The sequence below is a fragment of the Dermacentor albipictus genome, chromosome 5 (genome assembly GCF_038994185.2).
Source record: "Dermacentor albipictus isolate Rhodes 1998 colony chromosome 5, USDA_Dalb.pri_finalv2, whole genome shotgun sequence".
Taxonomy (NCBI): Eukaryota; Metazoa; Arthropoda; class Arachnida; order Ixodida; family Ixodidae; genus Dermacentor; species Dermacentor albipictus.
In genome coordinates this window covers 4,031,297-4,048,272 of record NC_091825.1, presented here as the reverse complement: position 1 = coordinate 4,048,272, position 16,976 = coordinate 4,031,297, and the positions used below count along the sequence as shown (strand labels likewise).

General features: G+C 47.3%; 1 protein-coding gene across 15 annotated transcripts in view; it reads right to left on the bottom strand.

Moving 5' to 3' along the window:
- Scm (Polycomb protein Scm) overlaps positions 1 to 16,976 on the bottom strand; it is a 426,899-nt gene that overhangs the window by 383,642 nt on the left and 26,281 nt on the right. For 2 of the 15 annotated variants that reach the window (XM_070538230.1, XM_070538228.1), the window contains exon 2: positions 5,621 to 5,682. The exons of the other annotated variants lie outside the window; for them this stretch is intronic. The gene's annotated coding sequence lies outside the window, so the exon portion shown is untranslated. The remainder of the gene's footprint in view (positions 1 to 5,620; positions 5,683 to 16,976) is intronic. 15 annotated transcript variants of the gene reach the window in all.

The window sequence follows — 16,976 nt, the reverse complement described above, 5'->3', positions numbered from 1 at the left end:
GCTGGCATGATGGGCCCCCTAAGCTCGCAAGAAGCATTGGTCGATAATGTTGCCACGTGATGGTCGCCGAGACAATCAACGTTGGCAAGGCAAATACCTTGCGGTAGAATTTGCTTTGCCAATCCAAAGTTGCAGATAGGTAGGAAAGTGCGGTTCGCCGTAATAGTAAGTATACTGTGAGGCACGGTAACGTCATAGTGTAGCGGAATGTCGGGCAGAGGAGTGACGAGGTACTCGCCATCAGGGACTGGTGGGGAAGACAAGAGTTCAATATAGGCTATTGATTTTGGCGGCAGGCGAACAAAGCCGGTGGGGCGTAGGCGGCACTGGGGTGCGTCAGAAGGTTCTGTGAGAATCGGCAACTCAAGGCGATGGGTACTGGCAGAGCAGTCAATAAGAGTAAAATGCGCGGAGAGAAAATCGAGGCCGAGAATGAGGTCGTGGGGGCAATGAGCAATCACGGTGAAGAGGACAGGAGTGTGGCGGCCGGTGATGCTGACACGTGTCGTACACATGCCAATGATAGGCACAGTACCGCCATCCGCAACGCAGACGACGCGTGCCGACGCTGGGGTGAGGAGCTTGTTCAGTCATTGTCGGAAGGCAGCACTCATAATAGAAAGATGTGCACCTGTATCGATGAGTGCCGTGACAGGATAGCCATCAACGTCAACGTCAAGAAGGTTTTGGTTCGTGTGTAACGTCAGCAGAGGATTTGAGGGCAGAGTGGACAAGGCAGCTTCACCTCCAGAAGCTGCAGTGCCTAGTTTTCCGGCTGGATCCGGGAGGCGATAGGTGACGGAGAGAAGCGACGGGGTTGGGGCGAACGAGACTGATGGCGTCGAGGAGAGGGCGAGCGGCTGTAGCGAAGGTTCGGGGCAGGAGCATCAGCGGCAATGGGGTCATGGCGGGTGGCATAGGGAACAGAAGGTCCAAAGGGGCGGGAATGAGCGGCGGTGTATGTCCGAGGAGGTGGTGGCCATCGGTTGCGGCAGTGACGAGCCACGTGGCCGATACGACAGCAGTGAAAGCAGATCGGCCTGTCATCAGGGGTACGCCATTCGGACGGGTTGCGGCGCATTGTGGGAGAGAAAGGCTGCCGGGGACGAGGAGGGCTGCTAGAGAACTGGGGAACCGTTGGTGCAGACGATGGACACACGGAGTTGAGACCCATGTTCTCAAATTCCTTTCTGACGACGGCCTGAATCAGTGCAATCGTGGTTGCTGGTGGATCGAGAGGCGTCACGGAGAAAGCTGGCAAACAGGCGGCCTCGAGCTCGTGCCGAACAATACGAGTTATATCATCACAGGGGGTGGTTTGACGCGGTCGACCCTCACAGGTCGTCGTAACAGCAGTGTTGGGGAGCCGCGTGATGTGATGTGTGATACGGTGGCTCTTAGCTTGCTTAAGGCGACGGCATTCTTTGATGATGGCGTCGTATGTCGAGACGTGGCCGAAAACAAGCAAATTGAAAGCATCGTCGGCGATGCCTTTTAGCACATGCGACACTTTATCTGCTTCAGACATAGTATCGTCAGCTTTGCGGCAGAAAGCCAAGACGTCGAGGATGTATGAAACGTACAGCTCTGTAGATGTCTGAACACTAGACGCAAGAGCCTTTCTCGCGGCAGCCTTGCGCCCAATGGGGTCGCTGAACAGTTCCCTGAGCTTTTCTTTGAAACTGTCCCAGTTGTTTATCTCGTCGTCATGCGTTTGGTGCCGCATGCGTGGGGTGCCGCCGAGATAAAAGATGACATTGGTGAGCATGATCGTTGGGTCCCACCTGTTATTAGCACTGGCGTGTTCGTAGAACTTGATCCATTTGTCAACGTCCTCTCCCTCCAGGCCAGAGAACACACCAGGGTCGCGATGTTGCGCAACCGTGATAATTGGAGCAGTCGGACAAGCCGAAGTCGTTGAAGAGGCGGTCTCGTCACCGTGAGGCATGGTGACAAGCGCGATGCACCGACCACTCCGGAGTTCCGTGGTGAGGACGGGGATCGCCGACCTCCACCAGAATGTTACGTATGGAAAGACACAGAATAAAGAAGCTACATACAGGTTATTTACACTGGAGCCAGATCGCCAGGCCGACACTCGCTCGCGGCAAAAGGCACAAACCCACTTCGTCGTCGTTCTCGCGGCGGCTCGTACCTTCATCATCACTCGATGATATCGTAATAATATAAACTTGTTTGTAAAACGTCCTTGATATCGAGCCCAGCCCCACATTCACTTACTCCTCTACAAGCAACGTAGATTCCACATTTTCGGACCCCCAGTCGCAACAAAGGCAACATCAGTTGTTTGACGAGTTTGATCTGTTGCTTCAAGAGACGAATTGAAGTTTAGAGAAATAATACCTAAAAGCCGAATGCCCCCTAGTCTGTTTTACTCTGTGCCATACCAAGAGGGACGTATTCCGTTGCATCTGCTTGTTCCCACATCGTGCAGTCACATGCACTGAAGAGAAGACTGCTTGCCGTTTTCTACCAGGTTCCCATGCACGATCATGCTCTCCGATTTGCTTTAGTCTGCCTCATTGCTTGTGACAGTGGCATTGACTTGTACTGCTATTCAGGTGTTGTTGTCCTGAGCATGCAAAATCGTGTGCTGCAAGAAATGAGACAAATGCAACAGCTCGCACACAAGACCATCACTGGAAGTACGCCAATCAGCAAAGACGCAGCAGAAAAAAAGAAAAAAGAAAAGGGGGCCACGACGTATCCGTTATGCAATCCTCCAGTTCCGGTATGGGAGTGGCAGAACGCACGGAAGGAATTTCGCTTGCAGAGGCTAGACGGGGGCAAGTGGAGAGAGAGAGCATGCTGGCGGCGATGCTCGCCTCCTAGGGGTTTGCGGCACTTCAAAGATTTTTATCTCGGCTATTAATGAACTAATTTGAAAAAATATCTTGAATAATGCTCCCTAGAGGGCTGATAACTTACGGCTTATAACCAAAATTTGTTATGTGACCTGGTGAGGGGGCCTTTAATAAGCATGAATGCGTGACAGAAGCAGGCCAACATGCTCTGCCCTAGCTTTTAAAGCACTTTCTTCGCAAACCCTCCCCAATTTTCCTGATCATGACTGCTGTCTTCCCAAATAGTTCAAACTTAAGAAACTGAATTATGCACCCGATGGTGGGATCAAACCTCGATGCCCAGCACTGCAGCCTGATGCTCTAACCATTAGGCCATGATAACACCTATACTTCCATAATGCTAGCAACAACTATACTCCATCGCACAAGTTGTCTGCAGCACTGTAGAAGCTGCAGGACTCCTTAGCCAATAGCAAGGTCAAATGACCCTCGAGATGTGTTCATCCGCATTCTGTCATCTGCTCATCGGCTGCCGAGTTCATAGTACATGACCTCCGTGCGCAGAGGTCCTAATACATGTCAATTATCGCTGTAATGTATCATGTGCGAAGCAAAAACCAATCTCTCTCATCCTGCCATTAATTGGCCATTTATGCTGACAACTTATTCCACTGAGCAAGGATATTGCCTGTGTATGCCTCGTACCATTTGCAGTGCTGCAAATGGCTTGTGAGATGGGAGTATATCGCCGTGTGTCACACTACATAGCACGTGCACTCGTACCATGTCCTTCCTTCTTGTGCTTCCGTCGTTTCCCGCACCAACCCAAAGAATGGATCAATTCCAACTTGCCTAGCTTTCCACCTACTACAGTTTCCTTTACACCAAAGAACCAGGAATTAAACGGGCAAATTTAAGGCATTTGGTCAACTGTTTCACGAAAGCTTCACTTTACATAGATTCCAAGACGTGCGATGAATCTGCATAGCCTTATTCTTTTTTTTCCTTTTGCCTTAGTACTCCATATGAAATGTGCAACATAAGATAAACACTGCCAAACATACTAAACCCCTCACTTGTGCAATGTATTTTGGGTCCTCAGGATACCCACTCCTCTTTCTGTATCTCACTCCGGGTATCCATTCTGCTCTTTTGTGGGCATAGCGGGGACACTGAACAAACTAAAGCCACACTAATTATGCAGACAATACAGTCTCTCCAATGCAAGGCAGAGTAAAAGCACACAGAGCTCTGTGTCCTTCATGCACATGCAAGTGAATGCCAACTACCAGAGCATCTGTAGTAAAATCAACAAGCACTACATAATTCAGGCTTTGTTGCAGCTTTCATGCACTACCTCAAAGAATTTCAAAGACCGTGACAAAATATTTTTTCAAGGACTAAAGCACTGTCCTATTCAAAAGCTTGAAAAACACTATTTGCAACAATGAGCAAACGTTCATTTCCTTCCCACAAAACAAAGAAGGCTCAATAATTAACCAACTGCCACAAGTAGGGCAGCTCCTATGTGCTGACCAGATTGGATTGGCTTCATTACTGTATTTTCTTGCATGAACCTCGTAACTGGTTTTCCAAACAAAACCCTACTATTAACCAAAAATTAAATTCACATATTTTTAGTACTCAAAAGTTTAACATTCTAATGCTCCATTAAAACATGTCACATGAGGGTGGTACACGGTAAAAATGAAATGAGCATTTGCCTAAGGTTGAAAAAAACAAATAGATGACGTGCCAACAAGAAAATTAAGACTAGCTCACTCATATCGGTAAAAGATGCTTTGGAAATTTCAAGGTTTCCCACGATAATCAACAAGATACCATGCAAGAATTGCGATGCCTCCTACCTTAAAAGAAGTAGTCAACAGCATTAGAAAAACATTGCAAAAGGCAATGCAAGCTTGAATACCTTGGTGGACCATGTCAGACCAGGTCTTCATTGACTGGGATCCCGCTTGCTTAATCACAACAGACACACGCCTATTCTCATGCCTTCTCTTAAGTCTTTATATATTCAACTGACAAAACAAGTGATAAACTGGATGTGGGGTATCTTCCAGAGATATACACATGCCCTGTGCCACACCTAATGCATAAATAATTAGACCCTCTCAAGCTCATCTTCAACCTTATATGAGCACTTGTTTTATTTTAACGACCAGAGAAGTTTACAGTTTGCTAGGTTTTAAGAATAGCATTTCAACATATACACCCAAATTAATAAAGAAAAAATGAGACATCCACCAAAACGCAGCTAAGTGCCACAAAGGAAACGCATACGCCTTCCACAAAAGAAAAGCTTCACAGTTGAAGAAAAATTCGTTTTGGTCCGGGACGAAATTCGTCTCGGACCAGGGCGAATTTTTCTTCAATTGCAAAGCTTTTCTTTCGTGGAACCCGTATGGGTTTCCTTTGTGGCACTTAGCTACGTTTGGGTGGATGTCTCATTTTCTCTTTATTACTTCTCTCCACCTTGCGGGTTTCCGCAGAGCTATTATGTCATACACACCCAAAGCCAAGGGTTTCTAAAAGGCCCAAGAATACTCTGAACTCTGCATGACAGACACATTGAAAAAAGATCATGGGAGAAAAAAGGAAATGTCAGTTTCTCCGTATGGTTATGCTATGAGCAAAATTAAAGCCCTCATCAATGGGCAGAAACAGACAAGGCTCGATGATGGCACGAGAGAGCACACAGTGCACACGCAGTGAGATGGCAGCAGTGGGCGTGAAGCAGACCGGGCAGCAGAGACAGAAGGCACAGTTATACGCACCTGCCAAAATGCTGCAGCCCACCAGAACCCTCAAACTTGGCAGAGGAGATACGTCTGCCACTCTGCAGTCGGGGGGAAAAAAGAAAAGAGAGTCCACGAGGCAATACACAAGGGGAGGAACAACACAGGGTCGCTCCCACTGTGCAAAACCAAACATCATTTCATACACGAAGCTGGCCAATGTTATAATGCTCCTCAATCAGTCAGCTGGTGGAGTGTACTAGGTAGCACAAAGTTCAGCTAGTTATGAAATTTCGAAAAACCAGTGTTCGGAGGGATAAGCACATGGCAGCAAAAGCTGACAAACTCAAAGTGGCCAAGATCTTTAGATATGTTAATTATTTGGTTGTGTTTAAGTCTGGTGGTTGTGACAAGAAATCGGAATTTTTCATTTGTGTTCTGACAATTTTCAAACTTAAGTACCAGCCCCAATGTTCACCTCTGTTGTGCAGGGACACGTGCAGTATTTAGATGTTTGCCTCTTGTTTGATGAACATGTGCGTTGGATTTAACGACCTCGTTTAAAAATGAGCATATATGGCTCATTTTAAGCTGGCTAAGCATGACATCATTCAAAACAGCCTGCACTTGTCTGTCAGCAAGTCCTGTGAGGACTGGCTGGCAAAAGGCATCAACAGGCAAGTACAGCGCTTATATAAGGCTGGCTTTCTACAAAAGATAGTTGCATCTGTTCTTGAGAGCCCTATAAAAAAGATCTGGCCAGGTGGACAAAAGAACACTGCTACTATTCAACCAGAGAAGCACCGCTATGGCATCTAAATTTTTCTCCAATAAAAAAAAACGTTGGGACACCCCTCTGACTGTACTGACCTGTACGCACCCTGTCTGCTGCGACATAGGTTACAATGTCTTTTCTATCATATGTGGGGATGCTCTACTCTCACGCGTCGGCCTTATATTTTCCCTGCACGGCTCTCACATCTCTTGCAATCCGGCTTGTCCCCATAGCTAAGTGCCGGCAGCAGCCAGTTGGTTGCAGCATATTACAAGAGATGGCGGAAGTGTTGCGCTGCTAATGCCACCTAATGGCTGGGTTAGTCAGACGCGACACGCAGTACGCTCTTAGTCCTTGGCTTGGGGTCGGTGAGGGGTGCAGACCTACTGCATGTGCGCCGGCCCACTTTGCGGGACCGTCCCATAAAAGGACCACCTCTCAGAGCTGAAGTCTCCTCATGGCTGCCTGTTTTGTGCCCATTTTGGGTGTTGTTTTTGGATGCCGGTTGCTGTCAGGGTAGCGATGCATTAGGCCTAAGGCAAAAGGTTTCCCGGTTACCTGTCAAAAAGAAGCTGCCTGTCGCATGTGGAGGGACACAACCTCGTGGACTGTGGCGTTGAGGTGTCACACTTTGCTTCCCTCATTCTAGTTAGCATCGCATGAATTGAAATTACGCGTTTGACTCATGAACGCAAGCTTTGTTCAGATGAACTTTGCATCTGCATAGCCGCCTGATCTTTCACTAGTAGAGTTAAGCATCATATCACATGGGCAATGTGCATACAGAATTCCTCTCCCTTGCACTACTTTACTGTTTGTTGAGTGCATTGAGTGTACGTGGTGTGAGCAGAGTCAACCCTGGTTTGCTGTCATCTGCAGATTGTCTGCACTGCTACCCTGGACTACAATCAAGCCACCCCAGGCAATGGAGATGCCTGTGGCCAGTTCAGTGCAGCGACTTTGACAGCCGCCTGTGTCTGGCTCACAACCCTACGGTGGCTGCGAAAAGATCCAGCAGTCCCCAATGGCTACTGCAGTAGGCTTAGCTACTTCCGCCCCAAGGGTCGAAGACACAAGTGACAGCTCACTGTGCACGAGCTGGGCACTTGTCAGTGGCCGCTGTAACACTAACCCCCGACGCGTCGCAAAGTGTGCTGTGGAAAGGAGAGATCCTCTTACGAGTCCCCTTAAAATAAATATTTTCTGTAACTTTTATGGTGATTATTTCTTTTTCTTTCTTCCAGTTCGGACAGGAAAGTGAACAGGCTGGGTGGTCACCACTGCAGTTCCCACAGCGAGGTGTGCCACTACAGTTGTCGGAGGGGTGGCCCTGGACTCCACACCTTGTGCAGGTTATTTGACCACGACAAGCTCTGCGAGCCATGGCCGAATCTTTGGCATTGGAAGCACCATCTAGGGTTGGACTGTTAACCTAATGTATCCCGTTTCAAAGGTTTCTGGCAGAACGCTAGATGCAAAGTTAGGATAAGATGTTTGGTGGGGATTTCTTTGTTGTCCCGTCTAACGATGATATGTTTTACATTGGCTACATTTTGGTCTTTCCACACTTCCAGAAGTTCAGCTTCTGACAATTCTAGGAGTTCTGCTTCTGATACAACTCCGCATGAACTATTCATTGATCGGGGTGGTGTGACAGAAATTGGCGCGTGACAAGACTGCCGAGCTTCTCGTAGTGATATTTCTTAGGGATCTCAAGAATAAGGTCTCCGCTAGCCATTTTTATCACTTTATAACCTGAGCCTAAGGCTTCGGTCAAAGATTTTGCAACTATGAATGGAGAAATGAATCTGGCTTGTTTTTCAGAGTTCTCACTGTGTACAACATGGAATTTCGGATAGGTCTCTGTTGGTTGGTTGAAACACGTTGGTGGTGGTGCTGGTGTTCCCGTAGTAGTTCAGTTTCTTTTTGGCAGCAATGGCGGCCACCCACCACGCAGCCCAACTAGGGGACGCTGCAGGGGCCAACCGTACATTGCTACTATAACCTAATATATTATACCCAAGGGAGGCACCTCCAGACTGGGAATGCCGTCTACGTGAACACAAGGTTAACCCAAGCCACCTAGGAAAATAGGAAGTTACGGAAGAAAAGAGACAATAGAAAAGTAAAAGAAAGAAGATAGGAAAAAAAGTATTGAAGAGGGAAACAGGAAAAGGTGACTGCCAATTTCCTCCAGGTGGGTCAGTCTGGAGGTGCTGTCTACGTGAAGCAGAGGCTAAAGAGTTGTGGTACCTCCACCGGGAGCCTTAATGCTCCAAACACTCAGCACTGGCTCATCCCCCAAAATCCCCCTTTCCCCGGACACAGCTAAGCCGCACACAGCTACACGTGGGAGGGTACAGTCCTTGTGTGCTCGGGTACGTGGTGTCGCAACACACCAAACGCCTGCTGACGCAGACGGCCGTGCGGGGAGGGTATTTTTTGGTTTTGAAGAAATTTAGTTTGTTTTATTTGCTGGGAGGACAATATTATTTGGTTAAAACGAAGTTTTAAATACATGCCCTTAGGTAGCGGAAACCGTTTACTGTCTCCAGCGACACCCAACAATACACAAACACCCAGTCCCAAGCCGGCGCGGGATGCCACTAGGGAAAGTCCCCACAGCTATGCTGCTTGCTCTCAATATAACCAATAGGCGCATTCGCAGGAGCTTGGGCAATCTCCTTCAGCTCGGCACAGTACAACCACGTGTGAGCACTAGGCACCGCTCTTTGGCTTAGCACCAGGAAAGCATCAACACAAAGCACGCACTCACCGTCATCACAAAGGTGCCGTAGGCAAGCTCAAGCCTGAGACACAAAGGGGGCACAGATGAGAGGAAAATGTGTACGTATCCAGTGTTGTTCTCAAGAAACCTCTCCCATGTTTGCTCTGCCCAGCAACCCCCGCAAACCACCGCAAGTGGAAAGGGAGAGGGACAACAGAACAGGTGAGTGCCCACAAAAAGGCACCGAGGCGTACCTCAATCCCCAGACCTTTTGAGGGGATGTTAGACTCTCACGCATTTCCTGATGTTTTCACCACTCTCGCATATCCTGTAATATGGCTTCTTCCCATAGCTAAACATCGACAGCAATTGGTGTGGTTGCAGCATATTACAAGAGATGGCACGAGTGTTGTAATGCTAATACCATCCAACATCGGGGTTAAATTATGGGGTTTTACATGCCAAAACCACTTTGATTATGAGGTACGCCGTAGTGGAGGACTCCGGAAATTTGGACCACCTGGGGTTCTTTAACATGCACCTAAATCTAAGTACGCGGGTGTTTTCGCATTTCGCCCCCATCGAAATGCGACCGCCGTGGCCGGGATTCAATCCCGCGACCTGGTGCTCAGCAGCCCAACACCACATCCACTGAACAACCAGGGCGAATCTAACAGCAGGGTTACTTGGGTGAAAAATGGAATAATAGGCTCTCTCTTTTACTTGGGGTCGGCAAGCGGCACGGACGTGTCCCAAGAAAAACTTAGCTGCCAATGTCATGAATTTCAGTGCTCCAGAAATGGACAGAGACACAATTCAAACATGTTAGAGAACATTTATCTTGAAGAAAAAAACAGCAAACTACCCTGACAGACTATAAACACTATACACACGAGACACTCCAAAAACTGGCTATACATATAAAAAACAAGCAAGCCCACAGCTGCATATTGTTTCTCCACTCGCCTAACCAGCACGACGTCACGAGCAAATGAACGTTCTGGCTGTCACCAGTCGTGTCAGACTTCAGCCCAGCGTGGCAAAGGATGGTGGCCTGCGTGGTTCCAACACAGCATGAGCATTGACCTCCGTAAGAGCGATGAGGCTGTAGTCTTCCGCAGAGACCCGCGTAGCATCCGACACGGTCTGGGCCAGTCGGCCGTTGTGCCGCTGACATGGCCAGGCAATTGCCTTCGTGGCATGGGACAGCAACCGGTTACGGCAGCGTGGAGTTGGACTGGGGCCGCGGAACACAGCCACGGCGACGCAGTCAAGGCTCAGGAACTGGAGTAGTTGCTGGCCAACTCACGAACGTCCCCTCTCCCGTCCATAGTTCCCGAAGCTGTTGCCTCCCGTCTCCAGAGCACAACTGGAGATGCCACTGTCTTGCTTCTCGACCACGTCAGCAATGCCAGCTTATCTCCGCATGCGTCTCCTTTTTTTTAATTTCTTCTTCTTTCGCATTTCACATGCTTCTCACCTGCGAGTCCCCTTCTCCGTTTCATCTACTGGTGTCTTCGCCTTTTTCACATTGTCATACAGCCCTTGCCGGTAGCTCATGACAACCGGACACTGGAATGGACGAACACGGTCGTTTGAACATGCCACCGTTTGCGTGACCGTAAATGTAAACGATTAGGCGTTGGTGTCCAGCATGGGAGCAAACATATTTACTCGCTATCCGGTCCCGGTGAGTCTGACATCCTCGATTTATCGTGCACCCATCGGCATAATCCATGTGCTGTAATTCAGCTAGCAGGCATTAATGTATGAAGGATGCAATTAATGCCCTTGGGATGGTTTGCACTACTGTGTTGTCATTCCTTTGTCTCAAGAGCACTGTGGTGACCCCACAGTTTCAAAATAGGAGCCCTAGTTGTGTCAAATCAATTTAGAACACAAAAATAAGTACAGTAAAACCTCATTAAACCGTACCCACTTAAACAGTAGTTTCGTTTTAAAAGTAGTAAAGTCAAATCCCCGACTCAGCAGCCATTGAACATAATGTGTTTTGTATCCGCATAAACCGTACTAGCTTATTGCGTATGCAATGGTTAAAACGTAGCGTTTCCACTTTTCGTTGCATAAACACGCCGGTAGGGTGGCTAGAAGGGGAGGTGTGAATACCGGCGGCGAAAACGTGACTCCACAGCGCACCGATGAAGCCGGGCGGCGCTGTTGACCGAGGCGCGGGAAGCAGCCAGCTGAAATGAGCGCCTCGCCAGCCTCGCGTCGGCTGCATCTCTAGAACCGAAGTGGAAGTGAGCCCGTTTCAGATATCCCGGGCTTTCTGCGAGCGTCAAAGAATAAATATTTATCATGAAAACGATCTTACGTCAGACCACATCATTACTCCTGTGAAATTTTACGGGCCCAGTTCGCAATGTATCGAGATTCAAACGCGTTTTGTCTGTGCACATTTCGTGAAGCGGCTCAGGGTGTTAAGGGCTAGTGGGCGGCTTCGAAATAATTTCGACAACTTCGGGTTCTTTAACGCGCACTGGCATCATACGGCACACGGGCGCCTTCCATTTCGCCTCCCAGAAAATGCGACCGTCGTCCTCTAGATCACCGCACTCAATCACCTTATGCGTGACACACACATAGTAGTCATTCACCCTGTGCAATCACCCTATGACGTAGTCACGCACAGTAGTCAATCACCCTATGCGTATCAGGTAATGTCTCCAGATTAAGAGACATTACCTGATAATTCGTCTCGACGTATTTACAAGCCACTTTCTGTCTGCACTTGCACACTTGTAGCATGTCATTTTGACGCTCATATAAGCAATTTGCCATGTCTGCAGACAGTGAAGCAACAGATCTGGTCATGAAATCGTTTATTTACAAGTGAGGAAAAAAATAGTGAGAACTTTACAACACACAAGGTTTCAGTGTTTTCCATTTCTTCTCACTGCCCAGCTGATTGACACCTTTAAGCAAAAATTGAATCCTTGTGAGGCAATAAAAACGTGTAACTGAGGCTGTCAGGGTAGCAGAATGGTCCAGGCAACCAATTTTTGGCATATCACGAATTGACTGCAATATTTCGGCCACAGCTTCGGCATGCAAGCGTGTTACACTGAATGAACGAGTGAGTTTCTTTTCAGGGGCATTTACCAGCTTATAGGACGATTCTGGGGGATATAAAATGCCCCCAAGGTCCCGCTCTTTGGATGCCTCTGATGGAAGTTCACTGGGGATATTGCCTTTATCACTAAAACATGCTGCTTTGCAGTCTTCACAATGTGTGGGCAAAACACGCCTTCTCGCCACATAACCTGCAATGTAATAAACTTTAAGCCATGCGTCGCTGCGGTGCTCTACACAACTTTGGTGGTCCACAGCCACTTGCACGGCATCTGTTCACACAGCCTTCACGCTGTCTTCACTGTGGCTTTCTTGTTCAGCCAGCACCTCTTCAACAGATAACTCCAGGACATCCGACGACACATTGCCGTCCTTGGGGCTCCTTGTGAGGCTGTAGAAGCTAAGACACCTGGATGTGCACAAGCAACATTTGTTACTTAAGCATGCCGAACTTCTGCAAAACATTGGTACTATTTACCAAGCTTGCACGTATACATACCTTTTATGACTAGAATGAATTGAGGTGGGGTAGGATGATTGTTTGCCCCACTCATTTGTCTCACAACGCCAAAACATTGCTCTAGGCGGTCTTGGCTCCGTTTCGAAGTCATCATGTACACGATGTCAGCACTGTCGGTAAGGTACTTTAGAAGGTGTTTTGTTGAATGAATGGTCATCGTCAGCCCCTCAGAAGTACTGTTACTAAGAAAGCCGAGCCCATTGGAGTGAGCCTCCCATTCATCAAGAAACGGAAGAGTTTTATCAAGGGTGGCCTCTTTCTTGCTGCCCCGTCTGGAATACCAAAGAGAACAATCACGCACCATTTTGAGAGAAAAAGTATGTTAAAATAACCTCATGACTTCTGCAGGGAACCTCTACGTCATAGCTTCAATGAGCCTGGCCTGACCATTGGGACCACTCGATCCCGTTTGGCAAACGCTTGTTTGTAGGCAGGGGCACGGAAGGGATACCTTTTCTGGTGTTTTCTTGCACCCAGTATCACATCCGAGCACAAAGCTCCGTCTTCTTTTTCACTGCCGACTGCATCTGGCCCTCGAATTATGGATTGTCGCGAGGAACACTCCAAAAGGGGCGCCGAGACCAACTGACAGCGGAGGCGCAGGCCAGCATGGCTACGAGTTCCCCGCCGCGAGCGGCAGCGCCACATTCCCCCTGGTGGCATTGGTGCGCAAGGGGGTCACGCGCGCCCGAAGGAAAGCGCCACCGGTATTCACACCTCCCCCTTCTAGCCACCAGTGCATCGCCTCCATCAGGCAGCCCGGCAGAACAACAAGCCTCAGAAATCGGAACGGCCTCCAAGCGCCCTGTGTGTTTGCACGTGAAGCCACATCAACATCAACATCATTTCAGCGCCGTAGCAGAGAGCGTTGTGGCGTCGTGCAAGCGAGGACTCGCGTCATCTCGACGCTGGGATAAAAAAGACGCCGGGTACTCAGCATAGAAGAAAAATTAGACATTGTTCGTGCTGTCGAACATGACACAAAGAAGTCGGCGCTGGCACACGACAGGAATCTGCTGTTGACTACGGTGTCTGCCATTTGGAATGCGAAGAAGTTGCTGGCTAGTGCTGCAGTGACAGCAAAGAGATGTCGGCTACGAGGTTCGACTTTTCGCCATCGTTGCCTTTGTTGCTGCCAAAGTGCGGACTAGCGACAGTGATAATACAATACGGAGACAGCATGGGCGATTCAGGCCTGACAGTGGCAGAAGCTGCGGATTACGTCAGCCTCATGAACGCAATCGTCGCAACGAGAACAGGGTGCAATAACGTAACCATTCCAAACGAAAAGCATTCCGAACTACGGCACCCGGCAATGAAAAAAGGCGCCCCGGGACTTGTGTAGCACTACTGCGCGCTTGCACGTAGAATAAGTAACGCCAACGAGGAATCTGCCATGCAAGTGTTTGCCGAGAATAGGGGGCTGGCTGAAAAGCTGGCACGCAGCTTCAGTAAGTTTGAGGCAGCTGTCGTCATGCTAGGCCGTGGCGGCATCAAACGAAAATAACACTTTTGTCGCGCAAAGTGAATACACTTTTTTTTTTCCCCCCTTTCATTACACTCCCTCTGAGTTCCGTTTTCGACAAGTAAGTGGGCAATCTCCTGCTATTTCGGTTAAACAGTACTACCATTTAGTACATACTTTTTTCTGAGCTCCAGCCAACTACGGTTTGATGAGGTTACACTGTAGTATAAATATTACATTTGTGAAAAATTTATTATTGTAGTCTATTCATATTCAACAATAAACTGTGTATAAAGCTACACACATTAAAACATTTTTGCGACTTTATCGTAGCCTAAAAATTTGCTTGTTTCTTTATTAAAATAGGACAGTCCAAAGAATTTAAATTTCCAGTAAAAAAATCCGATCCTGGGATAACGTATTTTCTTAAGATATGCGATTCTGGAAGGGTTAATAACTGCCTAGAATGTACTACTGCTTCAGCACTAAGGCTAATAGAACAAGGGCAGACCTCTTTTATTGGCCGCAGGGCATAAAGAATACAAGCAGATAAAAATACGCTTATCCAGGGTGCATACATCCGATGCAAAATTTAAGGACAATTCAAGGAGGGTGAAACAAACTTCAGCGAACCAGTGATAAACATTTTCAGTTCTTCTTTATAGCTAAGCAGTGGCACAACAGCCTAGGCGCTTCAAGATTTTCAGGTGGCTTTTCAAAGTAGAATGTCAATTGCTTTGTGGCACACCACACACTTTGCTCATTGAGGGTTTGTAGTTTCTAGCTACACCCCAAGATAAATGTATTGGTCAGATTAAAGCCAAATAACTGAAACTTACTTGTTTCCAGGCATTTCTAGAGCTCAAGCTGCGAAAACGGAGCCACATTGGCTGCAATGTAAACCAACTAGCAAAAAAAGAAAAATAGTGGTATGCCTTGGTTGCTTGATCTGGCTTCATCTAGCATCACTACAGCAATGGCAATTTAAAGAAGCCTGTTATCAGTGGCTGTGGAAATGCCAGGTTGCACATGCTCAGCAAAACTCTCAAAGAGAACATGGGATCACTTCACAATAGCGTCCACAGCATGGCACTGATATGGAGTTTGGTACTTTGAATGTCCAGAAGTCGCCCCAACTCGAGTTTTCAATGAAATCAACGAGCACATTCATTTTCAAGAAGTATTAGGGCCCATGAATCAAGGGTTTCAAGGAAGTGTATGAACCATGCAGATCCCACACCCTGTGGGACTTTTATAAGCAAAGCTTGTATAGCTGCTCGTGAACAACGGTGGTGGTGCTTGGCAACTATTTGCAAGATAAGCTAAACAGTAAAATTGAAGATGTTTTCACATCTCACTAAATGTAAAGTGATAGCATTCCAACATTGTTTACATGCCTGCCAGACACATTACAGACAAAACAAAACTTATTCTGCACAAAGAACTTGTCTGCACACTTTGAGTCGGTATTGTGCTTCAGCAAAATAATGTCCACTTGAAACTTCGTGATACTTAAGTAATGTAAGTGATTGTGCATGCCAGTTGTGCAACCCAATGTACTCAGTGCATCGCCACGATGTGCTCAAGTTCCATGCTACCTTGACAGTGTGCTGCTCGTGGTTTAGGCAGTCTTCGGCGAATTCAGTTTCTAGCTTTCTCTCTAGCTCGTGAGTTTTTGCCATTCTGCCTGTTAGGCTCACAGTCAGACTGTTTCTGGCTGGTTGCCAGCTAATGCAATAGAGGCAGACATTAGGCACGATCTTCAGCTCATCAATACCTGGTGTGCACATACTAGCAGCAAGCTCTGCCCGACAGTTTGCCGGTCGCCAACATTCTGGCCAGTGGTGAACTTTCATGAGTTTTAACCACCACTGTTTTGTGGGTTACCACTGATGCATTTCTCTTCGTTGCACCCAAATGTCAACTGAGACCCGGAAATTTGCCTCGCCAACGACGACGGTAAAAGTGACATCCTGAACAGCGGCAACTTTTTTCACTCACACTGTCCATGGCATTCCACTTCACTAAAACACTGACTGTGCGACATTTGAAAGGCATTTCAAAACTAATACGCGATCTAAAGGTGTCTACATCATGTGGCATTGACAATATTAATTCTAAAATTCTAAAGAACACGTCAGCTATATCCAGTCAGATTTTGTACTACATCTTTCGACAGACTTTATCAACAGGTCTTCTTCCTGCTGACTGGAAGACAGCCAAAGTTATTCCTACATTCAAAGATGGAAACAGACACTCACCTGGTAACTACCGCCCCATTTCACTAACATGCATTTGTTATAAGCTTCTCGAACACATCATTGCCTCCCATTTATCCCACCATTTTGAATCTAACAACTTTTTCTTTCAAACTCAACATGGTTTCCGTAAAGCGTTATCTTGTGACACCCAACTATCGGAATTTACGTCAGATTTACATTATGGCATGAATAACAGCAAAATTATTGATTGCATCTTTCTCGACTATGCAAGAGCCTTTGACAGAGTTGCTCACTGTCGTCTAATAGCTTAATTAACTGCTCTTAGGATTGACTCATTAACATTATCTTGGCTTCGCAATTTCTTATCTAATCGGCACCAGTTCGTATCTGTGAATAACTTTAGCTCCTCCACGTCTGTTGTAACGTCAGGTGTACCCCAGGGTAGTGTGCTAGGCCCTCTTCTTTTCCTAATTTTTATAAATGGTTTACCAAGCAAAATTTCCTCCTGCATACGACTTTTTGCGGATGATTGCATCATTTACAGAACGATTAACTGTCATGATGATCACCTAACTTGGCAAAATGACCTTCA